Source organism: Ranitomeya imitator, chromosome 2 (assembly GCF_032444005.1).
Source record: "Ranitomeya imitator isolate aRanImi1 chromosome 2, aRanImi1.pri, whole genome shotgun sequence".
Lineage (NCBI taxonomy): Eukaryota > Metazoa > Chordata > Amphibia > Anura > Dendrobatidae > Ranitomeya > Ranitomeya imitator.
Window position 1 is genome coordinate 426409877 of NC_091283.1, and position 16001 is coordinate 426425877.

A 16001-nucleotide genomic window follows, 5' to 3' on the forward strand; every position below is an offset into this window, starting at 1 on the left:
TTAGCACTTTTTAAAAAAGTGTCAAACTGAAAACTTCAGCCAGGGACTAGAATGAGATGCACCAAAAAAGGTGACATTTGGTAAAAGTTGTATTTCGTGAATCTGTATTTGGATAAACAAAGTTGTCAATGAAAAAAACCCCACAAACACTAAAGCCACTAAAAAGGAGCAAGTTACTCCTGAAAAGTGGAGAAATAGCAATGATGAGTTGGGGCCTATGAAATGGTTTGGAAACAAAACACAAAGGTCTTTGTTTGCTGTCAGTGAATGGAGTGTTTAGGTTAGGAACCAGGGGCTGAGCCTCAGCCAGATTTGGGCCTAGCAGCACAGCTGAGGGTTTGCTGCAATTGTATTCAGTCAAGATAATGATCTGAGACTGCCAACTGATACTTTTATCTGAACTGATACAATGTATCTGTCTGGATCATTGTCTAGACTGGATACAATGGTAGCAAACCCTCAGCTGTGTAGGCAGGACTAGATTAGAATGGGTTTTCAGCCTCTGAATATTAACCATGATGTTCTGTTCACTGACAGCAGAGAAAGCAGAACATAAGGTGTGATAGCATGTGGCAAAAATTTGCTTTCTACAATGATGAACTTACATCACCGATCCTGGAGATTCGCTGGACATGTACTAAATAATACTTGAGTAATATCCATGCATCTCCAGAGGATCTAGCCTTCTGATCACTGGCTGCTACTCTGCTCTTTCTGTAAATGGATCTTTTATTCAAGTAGGCAGAAGAGCCCAGTGGCATTTTCACAAAGATATTCCAGTATGAATGAATCCTTATTTTGCAGCATGTACACATATGGTCAAAATTGTTTGTACCCCTCATTTAATGACAGAAAACCCCACAATGTTCACATAACTTGAATCTGGCAAAAATAATAATAATAATAAATCTATGAAAATGAACAAATGAAAGTCAGACATCGCTTTTCAACCATGCTTCCACAGAACCTTTTAAAAAATAAAGCTCATGAAATAGGCCTGGACAGAAATGATGGTACCCCTGAAAATGTGACAAAAGGGACATGTTAAATCAAGGTGTGTCCACTAACTAACATCACCGGTGTCTACAACCTTGGAATCAGTGAGTGGGCCTGTATATAGGGCTACAGATACTCACTGTGTTTGGTGACATGGTGTGTATCACACTCAACATGGACCAGAGGAAGCGAAGGAAAGAGTTGTTTCAGATTAGAAAGAAAATTATAGACAAACATGTTAAAGGTAAAAGTTATAAGACCATCTCCAAGCAGCTTGATGTTCTTGTGACTAAGTTGCACATATTATTTGGAAATTTATCCATGGGGCTGTAGCCAACCTCCCTGGACGTGGCCGCAGGAGGAAAATTGATGACAAATCAAAGAGACGGATAATACGAATGGTAATAAATGAGCCCAGAAAAACTTCTAAACAGATTAAAGGTGAACTTCAAGCTCAAGGAACATCATTGTCAGATTGCACCATCCGTCATTGTATGAGCCAAAGTGAATTTCATGGGAGACGAACAAGGAGGACAGCATTATTGAAAAAAATCATAAAAAAGCCAGACTGTAATTTGCCAAACTACATGTTGACAAGCCACAAAGCTTCTGGGAGAATGTCCTATGGACAGATGAGACAAAAATGGAACTTTTTGACAAGGCACATCAGCTCTATGTTCACAGATTGAAAAATTAAGCACATCAAGAAAAGAACACTGTCCCTACTGTGAAACATGGAGGAGGCTCTGTTATGTTCTGGGGCTGATTTGCTACATCTGGCACAGGGTGTCTAGAATTTGTGCAGGGTACAATGAAATTTCAAGACTATCAAGGGATTCTAGAATGAAATGTGCTGCCCAGTGTCAGAAAGCTTGGTCTCAGTTGCGGGTCATGGGTCTTGCAACAGGATAATAACCCAAAACACACAGCTAAAAACACCCAAGAATGGCTAAGAGGAAAATATTGGACTATTCTGAAGTGGCCTATGAGCCCTGACCTAAATCCTACTGAGCATCTTTGGAAAGAGCTGAAACATGACGTCTGGAAAAGGCAACGTTCAAACACGAGACAACTGGAGCAGGTTGCTCTTGAGGAGTGGGCCAAAATACCTTTCGAGAGGTGCAGAAGTCTCATTGACAGTTACAGGAATTGTTTGATTGCAGTGATTGCCTCAAAAGGTTGTGCAACAAAATATTAATTTAAGGGTACCATCATTTCTGTCCAGGCCTATTTCATGAGTTTTATTTTTTTCAATTCTGTGGAAGCATGGATGAAAAGCAATGTCTGGCTTTCATTTGTTCATCTTCATAGATTATTTTTTATTTACTATTACTTTTGTCAGATTCAAGTTATTTCTGTGATCATTGTGGGTTTTTCTGTCATTAAATGAGGGGTACCAACAATTTTGACCACGTGTGTGTTTCCCCACACCTGTCTGAAATTTTTGCACAGTACTGTATGAAGATTTTGTCTGTGTACTATGTTCTTTGCTTTAAAATTGCTTTTTTCTTTACAGCACACTGCATTGTAGATGTGTTCTGTGTATGGTTTGCTCCTGCTACAGCTGAATATCAGGAGGGATGGCCATTAATGTTATGAATCACAAGTACTAGTAATGATTTGGGGGAGTCCGGTGATCTCATTCACATCCCAAAATTAACACACAGGAATCTTGGCTCCTGGTCGGAAATTGTGAACCATCTATTATGCTGCTTATATTGGAAGGCTCCCTGGTATCTCATTTTCAATCTTAATTCTGGAAATGGTTAATTATGTTTTGGATGGGGGGGGAGGAACACTAACTTTTTTTTTTTTTTTGTAATACAATGACTGTATGGTCTTTTGTGTAAGACCATTGTGTGATAATTATGCTGATATAGGTTCCACCACCACTATTCATCATGTTACAGGTAGGTCTAGTGTTAAGCGGTTCTGAAAGGTCAAACATCAGGTGTGAAATAAGACACATTCAGGTAAAGACAATAGTAATTTGGCCATTATACTCCTGTGGAAGAAATGTGCTGATGATAACAACTCGCCTCCTACATCTTTACAGCATGTCACCAGAGCATGCTCACTACACTTTGTCATAGAAGTCATCAAATTATAGTGACAACTCTCCTCCTACCTGCATATTGTGTCACAGAACATGCTCACTACCCTCATAGAAGTCGGCGGATAGTGAAAACTTGCCTCCTTGCTGCACATTGTGTCGCTGAGCATGCTCACTACAGTCATCAGACACTAATGAGTAGTTTTTATTGCCATTTTCTTATGTATGTGGCTGATTTAATGTAAGAGGGGTGTTCAGTAAGCTATCTACCACAGCATGTCCTGTCGTTGTTAAAGAACTGGGCTTTTCTGTTTGTGTTGAGACATGTGACAGACACAGTTAAAGTCTAGTATGATGAAAGCACTGGAAGTAATAGGATGGCAAGTGCAGTACAGTGCGGCTCTACAAAGAAAGTGTAGAATTAAGAGCTTTGTTCCGGGATTAAATTCTGTACAAAGGAAGAAATGAAGCCTAAAGATATCCATGAAAGGATGATTACTATGTAGGGTGATGATGTGAAGTTTTGGGCCAAGACATTTAAATGGGAAGGGAAAGAATTGAAGATGATCTAGCTCATGAATTGGGCATTTCAGCTGGCACTGTTTCCAGTGTCATTCATCATGTTTTGATAACGTCAAAGGTCAGTTCCCAGTGGGTGCCATGAATGTTGATGCCTGAGCAAAAACATGTTGCCAGCAATTTAGACAAGAGAATTTAGACCTGCTTAAATAAAGGAGGATTTTATTTTCGAATGATTATGGGTGTTGAAACATGGGTCTACCACCATGATCCTGAGACCTAACAAGTTCACGCAAGGGAAGCACAATGGGTCATCAACTCCAAAGAAATTCCGTGTCCAGCAGTCAGCTAGAAAGATTATGGCAACATTTTGTTGGGATACAAAAGACGTTTTAGTACTAGAATTCAGGCCACACAAGACAATTACTGGAGACAAAGAAAAATGCCGTGGGAAAATGTAGTCAGGTGTGTTGCTGCTTCGCGACAATGTGCCAGCCCATATGTCTCGCAAGTCAAAAGCTACCATCACCATCGGGGAATGTGACTTCATGAAGCTTAACTATCCACCCTACAATCCAGACCTGGAACTAGAACACAAAAATTTCTGCATGGACAATGATTTCCTGATGATAATGCTGTCAAGAGACAGTTGCAGGGTTCTTGCAGCAGTAAGAAGTTATATTCTAAGGGCATCAGATCACTGGAGGCAAAGTGGAATAAATGTTTTAAAGTTAAGGGGTATTACTTTGAAAATGACGGAAAGTTCCATTTTCTCAGAAAATGTTGTTTTCAGATTCGAGTAGATAAATTAACACTTGTAAATCTCTGTTTACAGTTCAGGCAAGATAGAAACAAACACATCTGGCCCTTTGACTGTTGATAGCTGGACCATAGTCCTGGACAGCTGAAGGGATAGAAAAAGTGGTATATCACACCACTTGCCCATTTCCTCATCCAACATCTATGTTTCACCAGTATCTACAGTACAGACCAAAAGTTTGGACACACCTTCTCATTTAAAGATTTTTCTGTATTTTCATGACTATGAAAATTGTACATTCACACTGAGGGCATCAAAACTATGAATTAACACATGTGGAATTATATACTTAAAGGGACACTGTCACCTGAATTTGGAGGGAACAATCTTCAGCCATGGAGTCGGGGTTTTGGTGTTTTTGATTCACCCTTTCCTTACCCGCTGGCTGCAATATTGGATTGGAGTTCATTCTCTGTCCTCCGTAGTACATGAAAAAAGCAAATCTAGAAAAATCCACAGTAATAGAAATAAAACAACAAATCCCACCAAAATTAGGGGAACATAGCTATAGTAGGAATATAAAACATAACCTTTAATATGTTTAAGGTAAAAATGAATGAAGAAATATCACCCCACAACAATATATAATGGTACTAAATGGTGTAGCCTAAATGAAGAAACACCATTAATATATGATACCAAAACATGTGTATGAGAACAGCCTAAACACGTACAATGTGCTGTCCCACACTACCAAGATACCACTAGTTGTAAACATAAGCACACATGGGTGCAAAAAATGTTTAACCGGGTAAGCTTGTATGTACAAATATTGGCAGGTATCAAAGACAAACAAATAAAGCGGGCAGGAGGGGATAAGGCAAAAGAAAAGAGATATCATATAACAACAAAGGTAATTAAAACAGGAATGATCTCACCAATTGCCATAAACGAAGTAGGTGAAGCCCGCAATGCACTGAAGAAAAGTCCATATAGCAGCAATGCCGGGAGACAATACCCTGTCAATCCCTAGGGGGCTATACATACACCTACAAACCCAGACTCCCGCCCTTACAAGGGCAGTCCACAGCTACCCCTGGACAATATCATGCCCTGCACTCTCCCTATTGAGATGTCCCGACGCGTTTCTTCGCAGGCTGATTCATCAAGGGACTTGCCTGCCTGGGAGATAAAGTGCACGAGTGCTTAGAAAAAGGACATAAGGACCTGCCACCCTCCAAGTAACACTGAGGAGACTTATGTCCCAGGCAGGCAAGTCCCTTGATGAATCAGCCTGCGAAGAAACGCGTCGGGACATCTCAATAGGGAGAGTGCAGGGCATGATATTGTCCAGGGGTAGCTGTGGACTGCCCTTGTAAGGGCGGGAGTCTGGGTTTGTAGGTGTATGTATAGCCCCCTAGGGATTGACAGGGTATTGTCTCCCGGCATTGCTGCTATATGGACTTTTCTTCAGTGCATTGCGGGCTTCACTTACTTCGTTTATGGCAATTGGTGAGATCATTCCTGTTTTAATTACCTTTGTTGTTATATGATATCTCTTTTCTTTTGCCTTATCCCCTCCTGCCCGCTTTATTTGTTTGTCTTTGATACCTGCCAATATTTGTACATACAAGCTTACCCGGTTAAACATTTTTTGCACCCATGTGTGCTTATGTTTACAACTAGTGGTATCTTGGTAGTGTGGGACAGCACATTGTACGTGTTTAGGCTGTTCTCATACACATGTTTTGGTATCATATATTAATGGTGTTTCTTCATTTAGGCTACACCATTTAGTACCATTATATATTGTTGTGGGGTGATATTTCTTCAAACCTCCGTAGTACATGCCTGTTCAAGGCAATCTTGCCTTGCGCAGGCGTGTACTATGGAGGACAGAGAATGAACTCCAATCCAATATTGCAGCCAGCGGGTAAGGAAAGGGTGAATCAAAAACCCCGCCTCCATGGCTGAAGATTGTTCCCTCCAAATTCAGGTGACAGTGTCCCTTTAACAAAAAAGTGTGAAACAACTAAAATTATGTATTATATTCTAGGTTCTTCAAAGTAGACAACTTTTGCTTTGATGACTGCTTTGCACACTCTTGGCATTCTCTTGATGAGCTTCAAGAGGTAGTCACTGGGAATGGTCTTCGAACAATCTTGAAGGAGTTCCCAGAGATGCTTAGCACTTGTTGGCCCTTTTGCCTTCACTCTGCGGTCCAGCTCATCCCAAACCATCTCGATTGGGTTTAGGTCTTGTGACTGTGGAGGCCCAGGTCACCTGGCGTAGTGCCCCATCACTCTCCTTCTTGGTCAAATAGCCCTTACACAGCCTGGAGTTGTGTTTGGGGTCATTGTCCTGTTGAAAAATAAATGATGGTCCAACTAAACGTAAACCGGATGGAATAGCATGCCGCTGCAAAATGCTGTGGTAGCCATGCTATTTCAGTATGCCTTCAATTTTGAATAAATCCCCAACAGTGTCACCAGCAAAGCACCCCCACACCATCATACCTCCTCCATGCTTCATGGTGGGAACCAGGCATGTAGAGTCCATCCGTTAAACTTTTCTGCGTCGCACAAAGACACAGTGGTTGGAACCAAAGATCTCAAATTTGGACTCATCAGACCAAAGCACAGATTTCCACTGGTCTAATGTCCATTCCTTATGTTCTTTAGCCCAAATAAGTCTCTTCTACTTGTTGCCTGTCCTTAGCAGTGATTTCCTAGCAGCTATTTTACCATGAATGCCTGCTGCACAAAGTCTCCTCTTAACAGTTGTTGTAGAGATGTGTCTGCTGCTAGAATTCTGTGTGGCATTGACCTGCTCTCTAATCTGAGCTGCTGTTCCTTTCCTGGGGCAGTCCTCATGTGAGACAGTTTCTTTGTAGCGTTTGATGGTTTTTGCCACTGCACTTGGGGACACTTTCAAAGTTTTCCCAATTTTTCGGACTGACTGACCTCCATTTCTTAAAAGTAATGATGGCCACTCGTTTTTCTTAGCTGCTTTTTTCTTGCCATAATACAAATTCTAACAGTAGGACTAGTCAGTAGGACTGATCAGCTGTGTATCCACCAGACTTCTGCACAACACAACTGATGGTCCCAACACCATTTATAAGGCAAGAAATCCCACTTACTAAACCTGACAGGGCACACCTGTGAAGTGAAAACCATTCCCGGTGACTACATCTTGAAGCTCATCAAGAGAATGCCAAGAGTGTGCAAAGCAGTCATCAAAGCAAAAGGTGGCTACTTTGAAGAACCTAGAATATAAGACATAATTTCAGTGTTTTCACACTTTTTTGTTAAGTATATAATTCCACATGTGTTAATTCATAGTTTTGATGCCTTCAGTGTGAATGTACAATTTTCATAGTCATGAAAATACAGAAAAATCTATAAATGAGAAGGTGTGTCCAAACTTTTATTCTGTACTGTACATCCAAAGGATGCGAGTCTTTATACGGTGTGTAAATGGCTTTGGGGATATAATGTGTGGGAAACTGGGGGCATCATACTGTGTATGTTGGAGGTATCATGCTGTGTGCTGGTAACTGGGGGCAGCATACTGTGTGGGGAGGGAGCTGTTGATCATGGTACAAGGCTGAACAACAGGAGCAGTATGATTTATACACTTTATGAAAATCAGTAAGTTATATGGTTTTGATTAGCTGCTAGTGGTAAGAATACATGTTACAATAAGCCCCATTGCTAGTCAGCATACTTAATTCCGTTTAATATTAAAGGGAATCTCAGCAGGTTTGCTATGTAATCTGATAGCAGCATGATGCAGAAACAGTGCCTTGATTATAGCAATGTATCACTTAGTTTATTGGGTACGGCAGTTGTGATGCGATCATAGTTTTAGCTGTGAACGAGTGATTGTGTGCCCTTCGGGCGCGCTGTGATTGCGGATCACGCAATGGGGTGTAACCACGCAGCAGACTGACCTCGCAATGGGGTGTACCCACGCACCAGACTGGCGTATGTGCAGATTAATAGCAAGCATAAATACCTGGTGTACCTCTCCTACCTTGTGTATGAAAAAGCTCTGTAGTTAATACTGTTTGGGTAGAGCTATCCGTTAGCGCTATTCCTCAATGTTCCTGAGCATAAGCTATTTCACATGGTTGAGCGCACTTGGGATCTGCCCATGCCCAATGTTTGGTCCATAGACCCTAGGATTTAGTCCCGCTTTTGTGTACAAAATTTTTGGGCTTTTACAATTGTTAAAAAGCTTAATAAAAGACTTCTTTGTACACACAGTTGACTGTAAACAATTTGTCAACGTTAGGAATAAGTTTACCTTGCTTCTGTGTCTCAAATATTTTGACCCTTTTTTGTTGTCGTTTTCTTCCCCTGGAGAAAGCCACATATAACTGCCAGTGTGAAAACACTGGAAGAGGCAAATAAATTCCTACAATAGCCAAGGACTGTCCCTGAGATTTATTGATGGTCATTGCAAAAGCCAACATGACAGGAAACTGACGCCGTCGCATCTAGACTGGCAGGTTTTTATCTTTGGAAATCAGGTAAATTCTTGGAATAAGAACCGTCTGACCCTTTGCTTTTCCATTTAAAGCAGCGGCATGAATAATGTTTGCTTTTAAGCTTTTCATATAAAGCCTTGTGCTATTACAAAGGCCATTCTTTCTGTTAAGATTGCGCAGGAGCATAATTACAGCTCCTGGTTTCAGCTTCAGTTCACGAGGAGGCATCCCAGTGAGATTCAAAAATATTTAGAATTGTGAGTCCTCAGTGGTTGATACCTTTTTTAATGGCTTACTGAAAAGATGGTAACAAATTGCAAGCTTTCGAGACTACACAGGTCTCTCCATCAGGCAAAGACTAAAAGAAATTCTGGAGAATCACATATTTATGCACAACATGGCATAGAAAAAAAAAAAAAGGGAAAAACCATGGATAAGACAGGTGACATGAAGCAGAATTACCATGGGGATAAACAGTTACGTCCATAAATATTGGGCCAATTCTTAGATGAGGATTGTTTTATTGTCCTGTGATTAGGGTCTCTGTTGTGATGATCCCACATGGTCTGAGGGGCAAGTTCCTTAGTTCAGGGGTCCCTAACTCCAGTCCTCAAGGCCCACCAACAGGTCATGTTTTCAGGATTTGCTTTGCATTGCACAGGTGATGCAATTATTACCTGGGCAAGACTAAGGAAATCCTGAAAACATGACATGTTGGTGGGCCTTGAGGACTGGAGTTGGGGACCCCTGCCTTAGTTGATGTAAAAAGACATAAATCCATACAACACATTCATTCCTGCAGTGTGAGTGTCAAAGGTTGTCATCAGTTTATATTCCCAGACTCTTCTGTCTCTCTGGGATTTGAAGCTACCTTTTAACACAAGTAATTTCATGTCCATAATGTTATGATTTGGGAGACAAAAATGTATTGCCACAGGTAGATCCATTCTTTTTTCTCTTATTGTATGGCGATGAGAGTTCATCCTTGTTCTCAGTTTCTGCCCTGTCTCCCCCACATACAGACCCCCTGTTGGACATTTAGTACAAATAATTATGTACACCACATTAGAAGTGACGCAGCTGAAAGTACCTGGTATCTTGTAGTCCTGATGTGAATTGCGGATCTTTATCTTGTCCGTGGTCATTATAAATGGACAGGTTTTACATTTTTTATCATTTGTTACCATATTTTCAGTTAGCCATTAAAAGGTATCAACCACTGAGGACTCTCAATTCTAAATATTTTTCTATCTACTGGCTAACACGGTACCAAGATATATTTCTTTCCCGTATCAAAACAGTGAGATTCAAAGAGTTAAGAAACTCTACAGGGTAATCTGTGAGAATCACACCCTCCTCTTCCGCAATTGTGTCCACGAGCGATATGTTGAGTGTTCACCTTGAACTTGACTAAGAATTTTGTCGTTCAAGGCGTGAACATCATCATACAATGGCGTAAGAATTGCTTTTATTAGCAATTGCTTCTACCGTTGCATAGGTAACAGCTAATTGAGTCGCCAAAAAATAGCTGTAAATAAATCACCTTCAATGAAAGAATTTGGGACTTCAATTGTGTCTTCTGGTAGACCATATACATTTGACAACTCTCCATTGCCAAGTTTCAATAACCATGAGTTGTACTCAACTTCGTCCTGAGACGTTCTCATATTCTGTTGTAACTGGAACCGTGAAAACCGATTCCAGGATTTTGAGTATTTAATGGTGGACTGTACAATTTGTGCTCTTTTTCCACCTTCGACGATTTTTAGGGTTTGACGAAAGTCACCACCGTTTATAAAAACTTTTCCACCAAATGGTCTTTTTTTCCCACATATGTCTTGGAACGAATTAGCCACAGGGTTCATGTTAAAACAGGGAGTCATTGTTACTTATTCCCAAATACCGACAGCTGACTCCCTAAGCTGCTTTGCTTGAAGTGAGGTTGGCTTAATTTTTGACACTGTGGCCTCTTTTGTTGTAATTCCAATGCCAAACTTGGAATGGTTGGTGCTACCGTTTTGTAGTAATGTAGTCACCAATCCAGTGGAGGCTACTGAGCAAATAGACTTCTTTTCTGCTTGTGGTGTCTTGTGCAAGCAGTTGTACAAAAATATCTTCCCACTGCCTCCTGGGCTGTCCAGAAAAAAACAGTGTGAGCTAGTGTCGTCTGGCTGTGATGCAGAATTGACTGCTTGCATAATTGCATTGAAAGATAATTTCTGAGCTTCATGAAGCATAGCTTTCAGTTGCTCAGCCTCCTGCTTTATTACAGCATAATTCAGTTTTGCAAGTATTTCATCTGGAACATTTACTGGAGTTGGCAATCTGTAGTCAGCACAGGACTTTTTCTTCCTTAAGAGCACTTCATTAATATCACGAAGAGCCAGTTGCTTAGCAATTTCTGGAGTATACCGCCAGGTGTAATCCTCCATAAATTCCGTTTTATATTTTTGCCATAATGCCAATGGTTTAGCTGGTTCCCCATATACACAAATTATAGCAAATAATTAATGAAGTTGGTAGGGCATTTGGAAACGTTTGCATCCGTTATACCGTCTTCCCATTGGGAATCATCTGCCAAAAGATGAAGATCAATGCGCACATTTTTATACGTGTCATGTACGACTCCATTGACAGTCCTTAAGACAGCATAAGACTTTACTCCTCTTACGTGAAGTAAAAGGAGTCTTAGGTAATTACAGCTCACCATCTGTTAAAGAAACTGTATACATTCGGCAATTGTCTTCCCAAATTGAGCCTGTCGTTTTTTCCATCCCTCTGGTACAGCTTTTCTATCCTAGACATAGTGTTCAGGGATTTCACTGTGCAAATACTGATGGGCGGAAGCGTCAACTCTGTTTAGCTCAAAATAAGCCTGCAGAGTAGAGGCTTTCGAGTCCGAAATAACCATATCCACATTACCATCTTCGAAAAACACTTGCTGCATGTTTTCAAGGTGAACAGCAAGCATTTTAATGGTATGTGAAGCATCATGCATTTTGTTTTTTTCTGATTCTCCACATGCCCTCAGGGGTGCTTATATACCGAGAATCTAGGTACATGGCTGGTTTATTCCAGTTTAATGTATCAAACTTGATATTGGCACAGTCATGTCCTTTGTATACTTATTTGAAAATATATTTTTCACTTTTTATTGAAGCACATATATCAACATTGATATGGCAATTGTACTTGAGTAATAAATAGGGGTTGTATGGAACTACCCATCTATTGTCGTTTTCTCGTGTTCTTCGTCTGGTTTTCCCAGTATTGCGTCGACTGTACTGTGGGTAATCATCAACATTGGGGTTTGTCTCTGTATTAAGTTCCTTTGGGAATTTTTTTGTGCATTAACCATCCGTCATGCATATAGCACCAGGTTGATCTTCGCCACGTGGGCCATGAATCATGTGCTTCATCACTGCCTCATGCAGTTTTGGATTTGCTGTCTCATTTGGGATTTCAGCAGAGACCATTTCATCAATTATTTCTTTGTCCCTCAGTTTATCTTCCTCTCCGAGGATTAAGAGCATGTGAGCGTGTGGTAGTCCACGCTTTTGAAATTCCATTACATGCACATGGGCAACTACACGGCCAAAAATGTGTTTTTTTTTCAAAATCTCGTTAAGCATGGCTTGGAGTTTGATTTTAAATACTTGTGCAATCAAATCTGGTCTGAACTCTGGCCTTTGCCATGGTTCTAAGTTTTCAGTAATTTTTTCCACTTTGAGTTACAGGTCATCGTAACAAAAAGGTCTGGCTTTCCGACTTTTCGGACAATTGTCATGGCATCTTGGTAATTTTGCTGCATAGCTCTTGGGCTTCCAATGAAAGTGGATGGTAAAATTACTGGTGTCCCATCTTTTAGCCTTCGGTGTAACGCAGCATTGTGGATGTGATCCATAACGCCGGCATAACTGTCGACGTGTAATGCCTTTTGATTTTGTTTTATATATTCGATCCTGTCGCATTCAATTTTGATGTAACTGTCAACGATAAATTGTTGCATCAACTTCCCTTCATTTAAAAGGGGATTCGAACTCGTCATGAATGGCAAGCCTGTATGCATAGTACTGCAACAGGGTGTTTTTTTTTTCTTGTTGATCTTGATCCACTGGTATGGATGGTAGAGGGTTGCAGAGTGGCATTGGAAGAAAACACAATCGAAAGATGACCACTGCATTCAGACAGGCAACACTCGCTTTTAAATTTGCTCTCACCTCTGCTAAACAGGCCTACGTCACAACCCTCGTATCTTCCCTATCCTACAACCCCAAACAGTTATTCAAAACCTTTAACTCCCTCCTCCGCTCCCCACTGCCCCTCCAACCTTCATCATCTCTGCTGAGGACTTTGCCAAACACTTTAAAAATAAGATTGACCAAACAAGGCAAGTCTTCATTGTTCAACCACCACAACCCCTTTGTATACCAGACCAATGCCCAAACCCCATAACTTCCCTATCCAACATCACTGAAGGGTGGTTTAATTGTCTCCTCTCCAAATCGCACCTCACCACCTGTGCGCTTGACCCCATCCCATCCCACCTCCCCAACCTCACCACCACTCTTATCCCATCCCTAACCCACCTCTTCAACCTATCACTAACTTCTGGCACCTTCCCTTCTGCTTTCAAACATGCCACAATCACACCTATCTTTAAAAAGCCAACCCTCGATCCAACTGTTAATGTCCAGCTATCGCCCAATATCGCTGCTTCCATTCGCTTCCAAACTCCTGGAGCAGCACATCCACGTTGAACTTTCCTCCCACCTCTCATCTAACTTGCTCTTTGACAATCTACAATCTGGTTTCCGCCCCCATCACTCAGAGACAGACCTCACCAAAATTACTAATGACCTACTTACAGCCAAAGCTAACGGACAATACTCTGTACTCCTCCTTCTAGACCTATCCTCTGCTTTTGACACAGTTGACCACTGCCTCCTACTACAGATCCTCTTCTCATTTTGGCATCAAAGACCTCACCCTATCCTGGATCTCCTCATACCTTTCCAACCGCACATTCAGGATCTCCCACTCCCACACTACCTCCTCATCCCACCCTCTCTCTGTTGGAGTCCCCCAAGGCTCTGTTCTAGGACCCCTACTCTTCTCAATCTATACACTTGGCCTGAGACAACTCATAAAGTCTCATGGATTCCAGTACCACCTTTATGCTGATGACACTGAGATCTACCTTTCTGGCCCAGACGTCACCTCTCTGCTGTCCAGAATCCCGGAGTGTCTATCGGTCATATCCTCCACTCGCTTCCTCAAACTCAATGTGGACAAATCTGAACTCCTCATCTTTCCTCCATCTCATAGTTCTTCCTTACCTGACCTATCTATCGCAATTAACGACATCACGCTTTCCCCCGTACCGGAAGTCCGCTGCCTCGGAGTAACCCTTGACTCTGCTCTGTCGTTCAAACCGTACATCCAAGCTCTTTCCACCTGTCACCATCTCAAAAATATCTCCAGAATCCATACTTTACTCAACCGTCAATCTACTAAAATGCTTGTGCATGCCCTCATCATCTCCCGCCTTGACTACTGCAACATCCTTTTCTGTGGCCTCCCTGCTAACACCCTTGCACCTCTCCAGTCCATCCTTAACTCTGCTGCCTGACTAATTCATCTCCTCGCTACTCTTCCGCTTCCCCCCTCTGCAAATCTCTTCACTGGCTCCCATTCCCTCAGCGTATCCAGTTGAAATTATTAATACTAGCCTTCAAAGCCATCCATAACCTGTCTCCTCCATATATCTCTTAACTAATCTACCGATATCTTCCCTCACGTAATCTCCGGTCCTTCCAAGACCTCCTTCTCTCTTCCACACTTATTATTCGCTCCTCACCCAACCGCCTCCAAGACTTCTCCCGAATATCCCTCATCCTCTGGAATTGTTTACCCTAACACGTCCGACTATCAACCACATTCGGATCCTTCAGACGGAACCTGAAAACCCACCTCTTCAGGAAAGCCTACTCCGCTTCCTCCTCACCACTACCGAAGCTACTACCTCACCAACACCGGAGCTCTTGCAACCCTTAACCTATTGTCTCCTTTACCACCATCCTGTAGAATGTAAGCAAGGGCAGGGTCCTGGCCCCTCTGTATCAGTCTGTAATTGTTAGTTTGCTTACTGTAAGTGATATCTGTAATTTGTATGTAACCCCTTTTGACGTACAGCACCATGGAATCAATGGTGCTATATAAATAAATAATGTCACCAATTCCTTGATGTTGCACACTTATGGCAATTGGAGTTGTCAAATTTATCATCCGTCCACTGTCCCCATATGGGAATAGAAGTGAATATGTGATTGCATCACACTTTCTGTGAAGAAAGCTGATTTGAACAGTTTGGTTTCACTTTTGAGGTGAACTCTGATGTCCCTATTAAATGAGGGTTCACCCATTGAATTTTGATAAATTATAGCTACTTCATTGCACCTTGGCGCCTCTGGTCATCATTGTAGTCATTTATAATTGACATTGCTATTTCGAGTGGATTGCGATTTTCTAATTCAGCAATCCTCTCTTCCTCCATTTCAAATTCACTTATCATTGTGAAGTCTCTTGCGAGTGGGTTAATTGCTTTCATTTTCTCTCCAAGAGATGATAGCAGTGCTGGGAGGCACTTTTTTATTTGCTTGACTTCTTGTACTTAATGCTTCTTCACTGTCCAAGATATAAATCTGGGCGAACTTGAGAGTACTACCCACAGTGGGATGCAATGGGGAAGTTCTGTGGTAAATTTGTGCATGAATTCGAAAACAGTATGGACCATGCCCAGGAGGTGGCGCTACTTGTGCTCCCATTGATGCCAAAGCAAGCGAGCTATTGTATTGCCTTATATTAGCCATAAAGTTATTGGAGTGCTGATGCTCTCCTTTCATCAACTTGACTAATTGATCATCCATACGAATGGGACGTAATTGGATGTGCCCTCTCTTGCAGCGGAAGGGAATGTTTTGTCCCGCGCCATTTCAGCTTTGAAATTTTTAGATTGGCAGAACTGACATCAAAATGTCAGTTTGCCAGCATAGTGCTCTTCAATACTTGTCTCATCAAATTGATTGAGAAGTTGACCTGTGAATGACTCTTGCACAGACGCATCCAAATTAGGTATGTGGATGATGAACCCTGTATAACCCTGCCCACATCACTGA

General features: G+C 41.6%; 1 pseudogene; it reads right to left on the reverse strand.

Moving 5' to 3' along the window:
• Positions 1 to 11921: 11921 nt before the first annotated feature.
• On the reverse strand, positions 11922 to 12871 carry LOC138666681 (uncharacterized; annotated as a pseudogene).
• Between the last annotated feature and the right edge of the window lie 3130 nt (positions 12872 to 16001).